The sequence below is a fragment of the Magnolia sinica genome, chromosome 17 (assembly GCF_029962835.1).
Source record: "Magnolia sinica isolate HGM2019 chromosome 17, MsV1, whole genome shotgun sequence".
In the NCBI taxonomy this organism is placed as follows: domain Eukaryota; kingdom Viridiplantae; phylum Streptophyta; class Magnoliopsida; order Magnoliales; family Magnoliaceae; genus Magnolia; species Magnolia sinica.
In genome coordinates this window covers 13,449,732-13,467,504 of record NC_080589.1, presented here as the reverse complement: position 1 = coordinate 13,467,504, position 17,773 = coordinate 13,449,732, and positions in this window count along the sequence as shown.

The following is a 17,773-nucleotide window of genomic DNA, read 5'->3' as shown; positions in this document are numbered from 1 at the left end:
TTCGAATTCTATTTATGTCTGTCATGCCTACCAACATGCAATGGTAAAGAAAATTAAAATTTTGAAAAAAAAAAAAAAAAGAGTCGGCCTTTGAGAAAATAATGATCAATTTTGTTAGAAAATAGCATTATATACCATAACACAACACTTATATGTATAATCGAAGTATAATGTTATATAGCAGTATTGTTGGGAATATGATGGCTGTTATGCAACAGGCATGTTGTGGATTGTTGGTTTGGAGTGAGATGTGTTTTATGTGATGGATGTTAGAAGTTCGAGTAGACATACATTTTGAAGTTGATAATTACTGAGTGTGCTAGTGTGCAATGGCTTTTCAGATCATGTTTTTGGGTTTCCCTTTGATTTGAAACACAAATGTTGAGTAACTATGTTTGGGATTACGCTAGAGCTCTTGGAAAGAAATAAGTTGCATTAGTGTCTTTCTGTAAGATTTTAAGTGTGCTTTGGATATGTTATCCAGTTCAATTGAATGTATAATCATCATTATCATAATCATAATAATAAAAACATAATCCCATTTGGGTTGGTTTGTCATGATTGTTTTGCACAAAATTCAACTTTGAGCTGCCAACCTGGCATCAACCCTTCTCCTTGAGTGCCCATTGTGGTGTGTGGGTGTGAGTGTGCGTATGTTTAAAATTATTTAATTAAAAAAAAAAAGCCCTTATCCTTGTGCTGGGACTGACTGAAAGATTCCTATCAAGTGGAACTGGAATTGGAATTGAATTGTAGGTCTGAGTGATGTAATTGTAATTTCCTTAGAATTCATATTGTGAGTGTGGGCTCCAAATTGCAATTGTGCTCACATGAAAGTTACATAGATTTTTTTTTTTTTTTTAGGGGATCCCTTTTTACACCTCCACTTGCGGTATTGAGGGGGACTATATTTTTTGGGGATGAAAATACTCCTACCATCAAGAATAGAAAATGTTGGGAGGCTGATCACCATTCCACATTCATCTTCCGTGCTCTCCGGTGATCTTTCATGCTTTCCAACTGCTCTTCGGCAATCATTTGTGTTTTACAACTACTCACTGTTGCAAGCTTTTGTACTTTCACCGATAAAAGAGCCTCTCAAAAGAGCTTCTTTCAGTGGAGAAAAGTCGTCATAATTGATTATGAACATAGAAGTGGAGTCACTTCTTTGTTGATGTGATTTTGGGATCAAATTTAAATAGACATCCATTCGGTTTTCTTTTATCAATTTGAAGTTTTGGCCAAAAAGATGATTTGGACCACACCGACTCTGCTGCCTTATTGGAGCATGAGCGAGAATTATTTTGTGGCACTTCGGTCTTATTCTTTGTCCATTAGCAAAGGCTTGAGATTCTGGAGAGAGCCTAGCTATCATAGCTGCTTCACTCATCAGTTTGAGTTGGATCAAGCAGTTCTACGAACATTGGGTCTCATTCCCCAGTCCACATGAGAATATGGTACAGGCCCAATTCACTGGGCATGCATCTGGTTGCAAATCCTGTCCATCGATGCTGGATCCTCTTTTGTTCTCCCAGGACAAGGTCGGACTAGCCTGACTACATATCAATGAATGTGGTGGTGGGTCCAGCAATTTTATCTCGTTTGTAGAAAGTATTCCATTCAGTCTCATGTCTGGTTGCCTCCAAGATTCATTTAGACGAGCCTTCCTCCTAAAGATACAGGATTTGTTAGAGAAGCGGATGAGCAAGTTCTAACAAGAGGGTTGCTATGTTACATGATTTCTTCAATTATCGAAGAAGAAACAACACTCTATTTGATGGTTGGGTCACATATGGTGATGTTAGGGGATTTGGAACTGATGTTCAGGTTGATCCCATGGCTGCTACTACTCTGCTGCCTATTAGGGCTGATGAGTCCGGCCATATGACTTATGCTGGCTTGATCATGCCAATCAATTCCATCAAATGAAGTTCTTCCCAGATAAGCTTTTTCACAGATGAAAGCATGAAAGATTGCTGGAGAGAGTAGTTAGATAGCATGAAAGATTGCCAGAAGGTTGTTGGAAAGAAGCATGAAAGATTGCCGGAGAGAGTAGTTAGATAGTATGAAAGATTGCCGGAAAGTAGTTGGAAAGCACTGGAAAGTAGTATGACATTTGGGGTTTAATATTTTGTTTTCTCCAATCTCTCCTTGAATGTAGACTAGCGTTTCCAAGATGAGTTCCTTGTACTTGCATTTCAGATGAGTTTCACAAGTTGGTGTTAAGATAGAGTTTCATGGACCTGGCATCCAAACACCCACAGCTAAAATTACACAGAACTTTTGATTTTTCAACCAGTGGACATTAGTGGAATCCATTGATTTTCATATTCCTCCTGTGGCCCATTTGTGGTGGGATAGCCAGGAGACGGATAGAATGGTCCCACAAAGAGGTTCAAATCAATCGAATTCATTGTTGCTCCAGTCAATGGTTCATGTACTGGATCTTGTTTAGTTCTTCTCCAGGGAATGATCACGAAAGCGTTCCATTTCAGCCATGCCCCACCACTCGATCACCGTTGGTATAATTCTAATCATTTCGACTCCACAACTTACAAGCCTGGAATTGCATTCTAGAGGTTGGTCTTCATTATGAATTAATTCCCCTTTTGGCAGACACCTAAAAATGAATTGGTCTTGATCTCTATCTCATTGGAGATCAAGATCTTTAATATATAATTACTGTTAACTGAAACGAGATCAACTCTGTGTAGGTGTCTACCAAACAGGGCCTTCCAAACCTTCATTTTGACAATTTCTTCTGTATTTTGATTGGGTCATCACAATTCAATTGAATGCAGCATCCAAACTCGCCGTTCCATTTTTCTTCGCAGGGAATCTTGCATTTTCCACTCTAACATTAGTGGGATTTCTTTTTCCACTTCTCATCCTGTGTGTATTTGTTTTTTTGTGAGGGAAGTCGTTGGCCCATGTAATTAGTCTAGCGATTGATTGACTTTAAAATTTTCTATATGGAAATGGGAGTTTTTTCTTGGATGATGATGGCCACTGTGCATTCTTATACCAGATCCAGTGCTTCAGGAGGCATGGAGGTACTGTGCCTGCATGGCATACGTGGACTAAATCTAAACCATTCGTTTAGTAAGTGGTAAATGGTTCAAAATTCAAAAATCACTGTTTGGACAATCTTAACCAGCAATGGCTTATAATCAGTTATTAGATGGTTAGGATGGTCTGATCAAAGCAATCTAAACCATTCGTTTAGTAAGTGGTAAATGGTTCAAAATTCAAAAATCACTGTTTGGACAATCTTAACCAGCAATGGCTTATAATCAGTTATTAGATGGTTAGGATGGTCTGATCAAAGCAATCTAAACCATTCATTTAGTAAGTGGTAAATGGTTCAAAATTCAAAAATCACTGTTTGGACAAATCTTAACCAGCAATGGCTTATAATCAGTTATTAGATGGTTAGGATGGTCTGATCAAAGCAATCTTTTATCAGGGACCCATCAATGGTGGAGCCCACAAGATGCTTGGTTAAGATCATCGTACATAGGTGTGCAATCCGGCCGCACATTCGAGTGGATTGGATGAGCTCCACATTGCATGGTTAGAAAACTTGTTGGTTGACCCATCAAAATATTTTAATTTTAATCTATTAAGTTGAAAAAAAAAATTTCTAGCTCACCCATCAAAGAAAAAGAATGGCTGGAAAATGACATCTTAAAAGAGAATCATTTGAGATTTATACAAAAAAAAGTACTGTTGTCCTACCATGAATCCGAATCTTCTTTTCCCAGCCATATGCTTTTAACGGCTCACAAAAAATCTATGAAGGTCCGTCCACTCCATCCAAAGGGAATATGCTGGTAGAATAATCATGGTTGTCGGCGATGGTGTGTACACACATTCCACGTACAAAATTCCACTAACCTGACAAGAACATGAGTTATTCAGTGGCCCATCTAACGGACGGACCATATATAGTCCATTCGGGCATCTCTCTATTTTGGGCAAAGGTGCCCGCACTACCTACATGTGTTGTAATGCTATTGGGATGTATTCCTTAGGATTTGCTGGACGCCGGTTTCTTGCGGACGCGGATTCGATACTGACAGGTTGAGTAGCGAGTCGGCTACTGAAGTGACGTCACCAAGTTCTGTGGTCCCACTACGATGTATGTGTTGTATACACACCGTTCACCCATTTTGAGATATCATTTTATGGTATGATAAAAAAGAACGAGGTAGATAAAAATTTGTAATGTACCCCACCACAAAAAAACAGTGGGGAGAGTGATTCTGTTGAAACTATCCTAAGGCCCACCATAATATTTATTTGAAATCTAACCTATTCAAAAGTAAAAAAAGACCTGAAATAAGGGAAAACATAAATATCAGCTTGATCTAAAACTTTTGCAGCCTTTAGAAGTTTATAATGGTGGACATCACTGTCCCCACTGTTTTCTGTGGTGGGGTCTACTGGAGCTTTGGATTTAACTCATTCTTTGGATCTTGCCCTGAAATGATCTCTCCAAGTAGATGGACGGCGTGGATACAAAACATACATCATGGTGGGGCCTACAGAACTTGGTGACGTAACTTAAGTAGCAATTCTCGCTGCTCAACCTGTCGGTAGCTAATCCGCGCCCGTTTCCTGCTTAAGCATACCTTAGGAAGTTCTTGCGCTGGGATGCTATGTGGGCCCAGTATGATGTTGGTGAGAAATCTACCCCATCCCTTGTGCAAGATCATTTGGCGACATGCGACCAAAAATGGGGCGGATCCAAAACTTGAATGTGCTACATTAATGAAACAGCGGAGATTCAGTGACCATTGTTGAAACATTTACGTGGCCATGGAAGCTCTAATTTTTAATGATTTTACTTCATCTCAGTTGGAATGACCTGACGAACTTCATCTTAGTTGGAATGACCTTATAAACAGTTTGGATGGCATATAAACATCAAGATGTAACTCAGGAAGGTTACAATGGTAGGAAACTCTTTCTCCAATTTTTACTCTCATGTAGCTCTAAGTTTTAAATTTACCTCATCTTTTGTCGCATGTTCTATAATGATCTCGCAAAACAGATGGACAGGATAGATTTATCCCAAATATCACGATGGGCCCCACCTAGCATCCCAGCAAAGGGCTTTAGCAGGAAACCAGCGTCCAATTTGCTGCTGCACATCGAAATCGGTCCAGGGAGGGGCTCTGAGGGGGCCATTGTGATGTATGGGTTTTATGCACGCCTTTTGTCCATTTTTCCAGTTCTTTTTGGGCAAATGAGGCAGATCCAAGGCCCAAGTGATAATGATGTGTAGCCTTGAAATCTTCCCGGGGCCGACCGTGATGTTTATTTTCCATCTAACCCTATAAGCTTGATCCAAAATTTCCGTAGCCCTCAGGAAGTTTTTAATGGTGGCGTTCAATCCCCACCCCACTGTGTGGAGCCTTGGATCTGCCTCATTTTTCGGATTAAATCCTAAAATGATCTGGAAAAATGGATGAATGGCGTGGATGAAACCCATACATCACGGTGGGCACCACAGAGCCTCTCCTTGGACCGATTTCTATCCAGGTGCGGCAGCACGCAATCGGCTTTCCCATATCATTCAAATTTTTACCAGCCGTTGGATTTGGACCGTTTTCTGCCCTCTTATCATTTAGCTTATTTTCTTTTGAATAATCAGTGTCTACCTGAGCCAAATGATAGGATCCTTTAATCTTGAGAATGTCTCGAGTCCAACCAGTTGGACCAGAGGTATGGTCCATCCCAACGGATAACTTCTGATTTTTCATCTGCATGAGAAATCCAACCCGTTCCATAGGTTTGCTAGGTCACGAGGATCACCTTGTACAAAAATCAATCATATTGACTTACCGAGTGGACCAAACGAAACGTATTTTATTATTTATAAATGACTACAAATTGTTTTATATGTTGTGGCCCACCTAATGAGTATGAAGGGCTGATTTTTGTACTAGATAATCCTCATGGTGAGGATAACCTATTGGAAGGGTTGGATGTGTATGCATTTAACAGATTGGAAGTTATTCAGTTCCAACCTCATGCTACTTTAAAGCAGGGACTATTGATTGACTTCAGGCAATGCGTATAGAAGTCCCAAAAAACAGCTTTTAGACAGGAATATGGGAATATTTTAAATCTTTGATCTTTAATGGGAAGCAAATTGCAAGTTCTTGTTGGCAGAAGCTATGTAGGGCCCAGATGTTGTTAGAAATCTACTCCGTTCATCAGTTTCTCCCACCAATGTCAGGTGAGACAAGTCCAAAATTTAAGTGATCTGCACTAGAGAAAACAGTGAGGATGCGGATGAAAACTCCCTGGAGCCCATTGTGATGTTCATATGCCATTCAAACTGCTTATAAGGTTATTTCCTCTTAGATGAACTGAAAACTCAAATATTAGCTCCAATGAAGGTTTCAATGGTGGGTGTTCAATCTTTACTGTTTCTTATTGTGTGACTCACTTGAGTTTTAGATATACCTCATTATTTACTCATATTTTAATGTAAGTTCATGAAACTAATAGATGGAGTGGATTTCCCATAGACATTACTGCAGGCTTTGGCTAATAAGAACTTAAAAAAATTTGGACTGCCTACAAAAATCTTGTTAGGCCTTGGGAAGGATTAAAATGGTTAGCATCATCATGCCCAATTTTTCCTTCAATTAAATTTTTGTCCGGCCTACTTTTTTGACCAACGACTTAAAATGAGCCGATGAAAATGATGAATGGTGGATGTGATACACACATTAAAGCGTGCCCAACAATATCCAAATTAATGCTTTTTATAAAGAGCAATTGTGACCATACTTGGAAAAAGTAAGGTTTATATAGAAATAATGATAGGTAAGGGAGTTTTAACCCAAGTCCTTACTCATGCCTTGGTGTAAACGGGAGTGCCTGGATTAAAAAAGAAAAATTCAACCTAAAACTGCACAGCCACAACTTTATATATTATTAAAAAAATAATAAATAAATAAATAAATAAATAAATATAAATCTTGTGTTTTATCCATTCCTTACTCGGCAAGCCTGCCCGAGCTTTGCTGAGCCCACACACTAGGCCGTATCGGATTTTGTACTGGGTAACCAGTTAGCTATCTCTGTGGGGCCATTAGAGTTACGTATCTTATCCACCCTATCCATTTGTTTTACCAACTTATTTTCTTCTATGACATGAACCCAAAATCAAAGCATATCCAAAGCTCAGGTGAACCACACCACACCACAGGAGACTGTGAATTGAACACCTACCATTCATATCTTAATGGGCCACAAAGGTCTTGGATGAAGCTGATATTTGTGTTTTCCCTACATCCACGTCCGTGTGACCTTATGAATAGGTTGAATGGCAAATAAGCATCATTGTGGGCGTTAGGAAGGCTTTGATGGTGGACATCATTATCCCCACTGTTTCATGTGATGGGGTCCACAAGATGCTTGGCTAGGATCATCGAACATGGGTGTGCGATCCAGCCGCACATTTGAGTGGACTGGATGAGCTCCCTGTGCTAGTACATTGCAGGGTCAGAAAACTTGGTTGTTGACCCATCAGAATATTTTAATTTTAATTTATTAAGTAGAAAAAAAAAATTCCAGCTCACCCATCAAAGAAAAAGAATGGCTGGAAAATGACATCTTAAAAGAGAATCATTTGAGATTTATACCAAAAAAAAAAAAGGTACTGTGGTCCTACACCATGAATCCGAATCTTCTTTTCCCAGCCATGCTTTTAACGGCTCACTAAAAAATCTATGAAGGTCCGTCCACTCCATCCAAAGGGAATATGCTGGTAGAATAATCATGATTGTGGGCGATGGTTTGTACACACATTCCAAGTACAAAATTCCACTAATCTGACAAGAACATGATGTGAATAATTTTTAGATTCAGTGGCCCACCTAACAGACGGACCATATATAGTCCACTCGGGCATCTCGCTATTTTGGGCAAAGGTGCCTGCCCTACCTACCTGTGTTATTTAATGCTATTGGGATGTATTCGCTGGGATTTGCTGGGACGCCGGTTTCCTGCTTAGGCATGTGCTGGGAAGTTCTTCCGCTGCCGCTGGGATGCTACATGGGGCCAGTATGATGTTGATGAGAAATCCACCCCATCTGTTGTGCAAGATCATTTGACGAGATGCGACCAAAATTGGGATGAATTCAAAACTTGAGTGTGCTACATTAATGAAACAATGGAGATTCTGTGACTATTGTTGAAACATTTATACGGCCACATAAGCTTTTATAAGGCTAAGTTTTTTGTGATTTTACTTTATCTTAGTTGGAATGATCTTATAAACTTCATTTTAGTCGGAGTAACCTTATAAATAGTTTGGATGGCATATAAACGTCAAGGTGGAGCGCCTAAAAGGTTTCAATGATAGTAAACTCTTTTCCCAATTTTTATTCTCGTCTCCCACTTTAGTTTTAGAGTTACCCCGTCTTTTGTTGCATGTTCTATAACGATCGGCAAAATAAATGGACAGGGTGGATTTATCTTAAACAAAAGCAAAATGATAGGATCCTTTAATCCTGAGAATGTCTCGAGTCCAACCAGTTGGACTATAGGTACGGTCCACCCCACGGGATAACTTCTGATTTTTCATCTGCACGAGAAATCCAACCCGTCCCATAGGTTTGCTAGGTCACGAGGATCAGCTTGTACAAATATCAGTCAATAACTTCTGATTTTTCATCTGCATGAGAAATTCAACCCGTCCGATAGGTTTGCTAGGTCACGAGGATCAGGCTGTACAAAATCAATCATATTGACTTACCAAGTGGACCAAACGAAATGTATTTTATTATTTATAAATGACTATAAATTGTTTTACATGTTGTGGCCCACCTAATGAGTATGAAGGGCTGATTTTTGTATTAGATAATCCTCACGGTGGGGATAACCTATTGGAAGAATTGGATGTCTATGCACTTAACAGGCTGGAAATTATTCACTGCAAACATTTTGCTACTTTAAAGCTGCGACTATTGATTGACTTCAGGCAATGGGCAGACAAGGCCCCAAAAACAGCTCTTAGACAGGAATATAGGAATATTTTAAATCTTTGATTCTTTAATGGAAAGCAAATTGCAAGTTCTTGTTGGCATAAGCTATGTGGGGCTCACCCTTAGAAATATATTCCGTCCATCAGATTATCCAGCCAATGTTAGGTGAGACAAGTCAGAAAATTCAAGTGAGCCCACTACGGAAAACAGTGGGGATGGAAACATCTATGGTTGAAATCTCCCTGGAGCCCACTGTGATGTTCCTATGCCATTCAGACTGTTTATAAGGTTATTTCCTCTAAGATGAACTGAAAACTCAAACATTAGCTCCAATGAAGGTTTCAATGGTGGGTGTTCAATTCTCACTATTTTTTATTGTGCGACTCACTTGAGTTTTAGATATGTCTCGTTGTATACTCATGTTTTAATGTAAGTTCATGAAACTAATGAGCAGAGTGGATTTCCCATAAACGTTACTGCAGGCTTCGGCTAATAAGAACTTAGAACAATTTGGACCGCCTACAAAAATCATAATAGGCCTAAGAAGGATTAAATTGGTTGGCATCATCATGCCCATTGTTTCTTTCTCTCAAATTTTGGTTGGCCTAATATTTTGACTGACTTAAAATGAGCTGATGAAAATGATGGATGGTGGATGTGATACACACATTGTGGTGTGCCCAACAATAACCAAGTTAATGCTTTTTATAAAGAGTGATTGTGACCATACGTAGAAAAAGTAAGGTTTATATAGAAATAATGATAGGTAATGAGTTCCAACTTAAGTCCTTACTCATGCCTTTGGTGGTAGACTAGGGTGCTTGGGTTAAAAAAAAAAATTCCACCTAAAACTACCCAACCACAACTTTACATGTTATAAAATAAAAAATAAAAAAATCAGGTGTTTTATCCATTCCTTACTCGGCAAGCCTGCCTGAGCTTTGCTGAGCCCACACGCTAGGCCGTGTCGGATTGCGCATTGGGTAATGCAGTTAGCTACCTCTGTGGGGCCCACTATGAGTTATGTATCTTATCCACTCTGTCCATTTGTTTTACTAACTTATTTTATGACATGAATCCAAAATCAAAGCATATCCAAAGCTCAAGTGAGCCACACCACACCACAGGAGAGTGTGAATTGAACACCTACCATTGAAGTCTTAACGGGCCACAAAGGTCTTGGATCAAGCTGATATTTGTGTTTTCCCTTCATCCATGTCCATGTGACCTTATGAACATTTTGAATGGCAAATAAACATCATTGTGGGCACTAGGAAGGTTTTGATGGTGAACATCATTATCCCCACTGTTGGAGGGACAACGAGGATAAGCCACATACATTAGCGGTGAGCTCAATGGAGTTTACCCGGTACCATAGAGCGTACTTAGTTACTGAGTATGCAATGCCCTTCTCACCCAAGGTCACGGGTGTAAATTTGGCCCGTTGGCCCATGACACGACCTAGCATGGTAAAACAAGGCCGTGGCATGGCCTTGCATGGTTGTTAGGCCTGGCCCGACAAAATAGCAAGTGGTGTCGGGATTTGATATCTTCGCCTATGGCATGACACAAGACACGGCTTATTGGGCCGCCAGGCATGGCAAATTGATTATTTTGCTCCCCCAGCAGACATAAAACAGCTAGTTTAGGGGCAAAATGATTATTTAATATTTAGAAAAACTAAAAAAGGAGATTACCCATTCTTCAAAGCTCTCTCTCTCTCTCTCTCTCTCTCTCAAATCTCTTAAGTTTTTTAAATATTCAAGCTCTCAAGTTTTTAGGCACTCAAGTGATTAAGTCCACGGTCTCAATTTTGCAAAGGTCTCAAGCTTTCAAAATTAGAAGTTCGAAAAATGTCAAATTTTCAACTTCTCAATATCTAAATTCTTCCAATACCTAAAGTGTCAAAATTTGATTACTTTCTCGTTTAATTTTATCTTTTAATTGTAACATTATATAATTAATTCTTCTATCACCCTCCTTGTGTCAGTGGGAGTCTAACTTAGTTGGCACGTATTCAACCAATAATGAATTTTGTAACATTCTTTTTCCTTCTTTTTTTATTCTTTTTTTTTTTTTTTTTTTAGCTTGTCAATACACACCCATGAATTTTGTAACATTCATTTTAACATTTAATCCACATATTAAGTAACGCTTAATTTTCAGCATTTCAATGCATTTGCCTTCATTTTGAATAGACGGATATGCACTGCCCGTTAGGCACAAAAAGCACGTTAGCATATTAGGCAAGCTGTGACACACCTCAAATTTAAAAAAAATTAAAAATTAAAAAAAAATGACATGGCACGTCAGGAGGCAAGGTCAGAGCTGAACATTCAAGCCCAACACAACCAATTTACATCCCTACCCAAGGTGGTGTGGTGGAGTACGAATCCCGAGGGATTTCTCATCTCCTGCGTGCAATGATGTCATTAGTGACAACATAGCCCAATAAAAATGCAAGAGATGGGAAATCCATGTTTCCAAACAGCAGAGGATCCGGATTTGGTGCGGTGATGTGTTGGGTGTTGTGTGCCGTACATTGATATATGTGTTATCTATTCCTGCCATCCATCCGTTTTGCCTGTTCATTTTAGTAAATGAACCAAAAACTAAAATTAAAAATGAAGCAATACCAAGCTCAAGTGGACAACACCACGTGAAATAGTGGTGATTGAATAAACACCATTAAAAATTTGTTTGGGCAATAGAAGTTTTGGATCAAGCTAATATTTGTATCTTATTAATAAGTTGGATGACAAATAAACATTATAACAGCCCCTAGAAAAGTTGCAATGATAGGTGTCAGTCTCCTCACTATTTCCTGTGTATGGCCCACTAGAGCTTTGGGTCTGCTTTAATTTTGGCTCCGTGCCTTAAATGAGCTGAGAGTACGGATGGACAGCGTGGATATAAAACACTTACATCATGGTGGGCCCCACGGCACCCAACACATCACCACATCACCACTGGAGTAGTTTGGGCAACACCACCTCATTTGTGTCCCTCTAGGCCAGGGAATTAGGGTTGTACATCGAGATGAGTCGAGTCGAGATGGGCCAAGCTCGGCTTGGCTCGTCCATGCTATACTCAAGTTCAAGCTTGAGCTCAGGCTCGCCTTCAAGCTCAACATTGAAATTTCGAGTCGAGTTCGAGTCAAGCTAGTGGTTTGAGTCGAGTTAAGTTTATCTCGAGTAGAGTCGAGTTTACCTCAATAGGGTAAGGGAAATAAAAAGAGGGAATAGGGTCAAGTAGGGTCGGGTAGGATTTTTTAATAAAAACTTTTAAATTTTAATTTCTTTTTTTTAACTTAAATATATATATATTATATATTTAATATTAATATAATATATATTATTAAAATATATTACTTGAGCCGAGCTCGAGCTCAAGCTCGAGCTTCGAGTCGAGTTGAGTTGAAATACACCATGGTCGAACTTAGCTTGAACTTAACTCGAGCTTTAGTAAACAAGCTTGACTCGCCTTGAGTCGGCCTTTCAAGCGAAGTCAATCCAAGCTGAGTCAAGCCAAGTTGAGCGAGCTTTTCGAGCTAGCTTGACTCGTGTACAGCCCTACAAGGAATGGGCAGACCTTGGGCTTGGGCTGGGCCCATTCAAAAGAAGTATTTGGGCCGGCCCCGGCTCAGTCCATTTCCAGCCCTTCCACACACGTGTACAAGGCATATGGACCTGAATTTCGTGTATCTAGGATTAGAGGAACCCCTGTACCGTAAACTATGTGGGGCCCACTAGTGATGTTCGTGTGACATCCACTCCGTCCAATGGTTTCACCAGCTCATGCTATGACATAACCTGAGCCCAGAAATTATGTAGAACCTAAAATCAAGTGGGCCTACGACCGGAAAGTGCGATGACGGGAAGGCCCACATTTGGGGCTTTACTGGGGCCCACCATGATGTTTGTAAATCATCTAACCCGTTCATAAAGTTACTCTGATTGAAATTTTCTAGCCCCAAGAAAATTTTAACGGTGGGCATGCAATCCCCATTATTCATTGTACTGTGGCTTACTTGAGTTTTAGTTTTGCGTCTTTTTTCATATCGAGTACTGAGATAAGCTAGCACAAGCAATGTACGGTGCAGATATGGCACAGGCATCAGGGTGGGCCCCACACAGCTTAGGGGCTAGAAGGGTTCTTCATATCCAAGGCATACCATTTGCATGCCACCAGCGTGGCAAGATAGGTGCAATATCCACACTGTTCATCAGGTAGGACTGACCGTAGATGTTCTTGCCCAAAAATGAAGGTGGTCCACTCATCAAGCAGGTGACACAGATTAGGATAGTTCAGCCAATTAGTTATATTTTCATCCGTACATTTGTTTTCATGAAGTGTGGCCCACTTAGCTAATGGACATGCATGATTCATGGTCAAGACATCCGCATAATGGGATCCTTCTGATGGACAGTTTGGATCTTGCACATGTGTGACATGCTGGCACATGTGCTGGCCTGCACATGAACTGCCTTATATACACGTGTGGGTTTACAAACGTCTGCTATCGGTACTTTCCTTGAACGAGTTATATGGATATGAGTCGGCCCGGCCCAGATCAGCCCATATGCACCCCCTAAAGCTAGTTTGGTGCACTTGATAATGCATCTCGACCGTGCAGTTGCTGGACCACAACATTGGATGAGCCATGCACAGAAAAGGATCGAAAAAGAGTAAGTAAGAAACATCCAGCTGGGTTTGAGTCCTTGCCTCAGTGATAGACTGGTAGGAGTTTCAACACAAGGCTTTGTGGCATAATCCTGCTAACTTGATTATGGGAAAAATGAATGTCATTTGAAGGCTTTTTTTTGTCATATGAAATTTGAATTATATGTTGGGTAATAAGTACATTTTAATTCTTAAACTACCCCTAACTTTATTTAAAATGTTTTTCAATAGTCGTTAAATATTTAAAATTTTCCACCTTATAAAAGTAATCGAAATTTTCTTCTAAATGCACTCAGTACACTCTAAACTTTGTGTAACCACGTATAATGTATGTTTCTTATCAACGTTGTCTAACCATTTTTCAAAAGCAGAGCATGAGCTTGAAACTAAAGCATATCCAAAGCCCAAGTGGACTACATTATAGGAAACACTTCGGACATATAGCTTTGAAAACTTCTTTCAGGCTGTTGATGCAGAAATCCGGGTAGCCCTCCTGGCTCGTGAACCTGTACAAAGAATGAACAAAGAAGACCCTGACTGGTGCCGGAAACCCTCCGATGTTAAAGTCAGGGAGATTGTGAGTACCTCTCCCCTGTGGGGATCTTCTTATTTATAGGTGGGAAGAGGCGGTGGCGTAGAGGGCGATTGCCCCTGTTTTGGCAGGGGACAGAATCCTAAGAGGATTCTAGGTTTATGCATAATAGCGATCCTTCTGGATCTTTGGTAAGGAGAACCGTGTTGGAGATGGTTCCTATGATCTTTGGCGTGAATCGCGGGCTCACGCGCGAACGGTCGTGGTTGGGCTCGGCCTAACGTTGGGGTCGAGCTCGACTTAATGTTGAAGAGTTGGGCTTCTCAGTTGGGCTTTGGCCTGCTAAGGTTGGGTTCGGCCTATTGTTGGGGTTGGGCGCGGCCTATCCATCGAAGTCAGGCACGACCTATCCACTGAGGTTGAGTTGGAGCTTTCTTCTTGGCCGGTCAAAAGGTGAGTGTTGGACCGTTGGGTCACACTTGTTGATGTTAGAGTGCTCGACCAGGCCTGGTGACGGTACGTCAATGTATTTTCCCCATAACAGATGCCATGGAGGTTTTTGATTGAGCTAGATTTGTGTTTTCCCTTTATCTATTTAAGTATTTAAGTGTGACCTTACGAATAGGTTTGATAACAAATAAATACACTATGGGCCTTAAAAAGGTTTCAACAATGGATGCCATTATCTCCATTATTTCTCATGGTGTGGTCCACTTGATCGCTTGATAGTTGGATATCTTTCACATTTAGACTCATGTCTTAACATGTTCTCCTGAAATGGAAAGATGGCTTGGATAAAACCCATACATCGCTTGTGGGCGCTTATAAAATTTTCCCAGTACACTACCACACGAGTAAATATGCAATCGGCATCCCTTTTTTATATGGGATAGATATAGATACAGATGGATAGGCAGGCCGGGCAAAGCTGCATTCTGTCTCGTTGGGCTTAAATGCCCCGCCCTGGATTACCAACTCCTCTGGCCTTAACATGATCCATTACAACAAGCCACCTCACTAATATTTGCCCATTCAGTTGAGTTATCCCTTTCAATGACTTGTCTCAAACAACTGGCCATGTGGTAATAAACATGGGCTAGGCCAAAAATAGACCGGGCCACTAATGCCAAGACCAGCCTATAAAGCTGGAGGTGGATTGAGTACTACAACTTAGTTAGAAACAGACAGCCATGTCAGATAGAAGGAACCTATCTAGAGACCGACAGTCGCGCCGGATGGAAGGCTACCGCGTGAAGCAATTGAGATTGAAAGCATACTGGCCAACAAAAGTTTTAGATCAAGCTGATATTTATGTTTTCCATTTATCCAAGTCCACATGACCTTATAAAGAAGTTAGATGACAAATAAACATTATGGTGGGCCTTAGGAAGTTTTAACCCATAGGAGTTCAATCTCCACTATTTACTGTTGTGTGGTGCCCATTTGATCTATTGATTTGCCTACCTTTTGAGCTCATGCCTTAAATTTATCTGTCAAAATAGATGAAAGATGGGTATAAAAATATCCATCAGGGTGGTCTAACAGAGCCCGTAGGTGGGTGCAGCTTCGGTGGATACTTGGATCCACTGAGGTGGGTGAGACCCGAAGCGGATTGGCTGGTGTACCACACACTAGGTGTATAGGTCGTATATTGACGTCAGTAAATTCTGTGTATTCCATCACGAGGTATTTATTATATCCAAACTGTCCATCAATTTAGAGCCAAAAAAATAAGATAGATCTAAAGATAAATTAGACCACACTAAAAAGCAGTGGGGAATTGAATGTCTACCATTGAAACCCTTTTAGGGGTCATAGAAGTTTTGGATCAATATAAAATTTGTTTTTCCTCTTCATCCATGTATTTGTGACCTTATTAATATACTAGATGGAAAATAAACATTAAGGTGGGCCCAACGAATATTTTAACGGTGAAAATCATTATCCTCGTTGCTATTTTTGGTGTGGTCCATTTGAGTCTTGTATACATTTATTTTTTGTTTAATGCTTTAAAATAATCTCAAAAAGCAGATGAACAATGTAGATATAATAAATGCATCATTGTGAGGTCTATATGACTTTAATCTCCTTTCAACTATTCATATAACTCAGGTCTACTTGACTTTAATCTCCTCAACTGCTCACGTAACTCAGATCTCCTTTCAACTATTCATGTAACTCAGCTCGAGGAGCTTCGGCGCCCGCACGACATGACACGACACGACACGACACGTATTTACATCAGCTATAAGGTGTGTGGCACACCAGCCAATCCACTTCCGTGTGACCATTGACTGTGGCCCCCACTGTGATGTATGTGACAACATTCACACGGTCTATCCATATTGAAATCTCATTTTAAGACATAGTACGAAAAATGAGGTGGATCGAAAATTTAGACGGACAATAGTACATGGAAACAAAGGTGACTGATCATTAAAACTTCTTGTAAGCTACAAAAGCTCTGGATCAAGATGATATTTGCGTGGCCTCTTCATCTAAGTGTCCATGACCTTATAAAATGGTTGGATGACAAATAAATATTCCCGTGAAATTTATTAAGTTTTTAATAGTGGGGATTCAATCATGACTGTTTCCTTTGGTATAGTCCACCTCATATTTGACTAAGCTTCATTTTTGGGATCATGCCCTAAAACGAGCTGTCAGAATGGTTGGACGGTATGGATTTAAGGCACATACATCACTGTAAGCCCCACAGTCAGGGTCCCACCCACTTACGTGGACGGGGTCTCACCTAACCCACTCCCAAATTGGACTGTCAGTCTCTAACTAGGTCGTGGTGGGGTTAGTGCCCAATCCCCACCTAACAGGTCGGGGCCGGGCCCACCAGGCTCGTCCGCAGTTTCTGAGTGCCTTTGTATCAATCATCAACGAAGCCAGAGTATCAAATGACACCCCTTTAATTATTGGCCCATGGGCCCATCTTGATGTGGTCCATCGGTTGTGATAGATCGACACGTCACATCAGTATGATGCTGTACGCATACTCGATAAGGTTTAATTATTCGTTCCTTAGGGACCACTATGCTGCGCGCTTGGTACTTTCTATTCTAGAGGCAGCCCATCGACCACCGACCACGTGGCATGCATGTAGGCCAGTGTGGAGCATTAAATCGTGGGGCCCGTAGTGAAAAAAACCACAGTAATCGCACCATCCTAACCGTCCAATTCGTAGCCATGCAATAGACAACTAGAAGAAAATGCCCATGGTCCGAATTCTGCAAAACCAGATGGTTTAGATGATCCAAACGAGAGTCTGGATCCATGCGCTTGCATGCTACGTGTACGGTAGGACTTCCAATGCCATACTGCCACCCTTGAATAAACGGTTAGGAGCAGACAGCGTTATCAGGCCCACCTCCACCCGGGCTGCGGATTAGGTGAGGCAGGTAACAACTTACCGGGTGAGGCTCTGACCTTGGGGCCAATCTCGATGTATTCGTTGCATATCCACGCCGTCCATCCGTTTTTCCATGTCATTTTCAGCAGATCCAATTCTCAGGTGGACCACACCAGAAGAAAACATTAG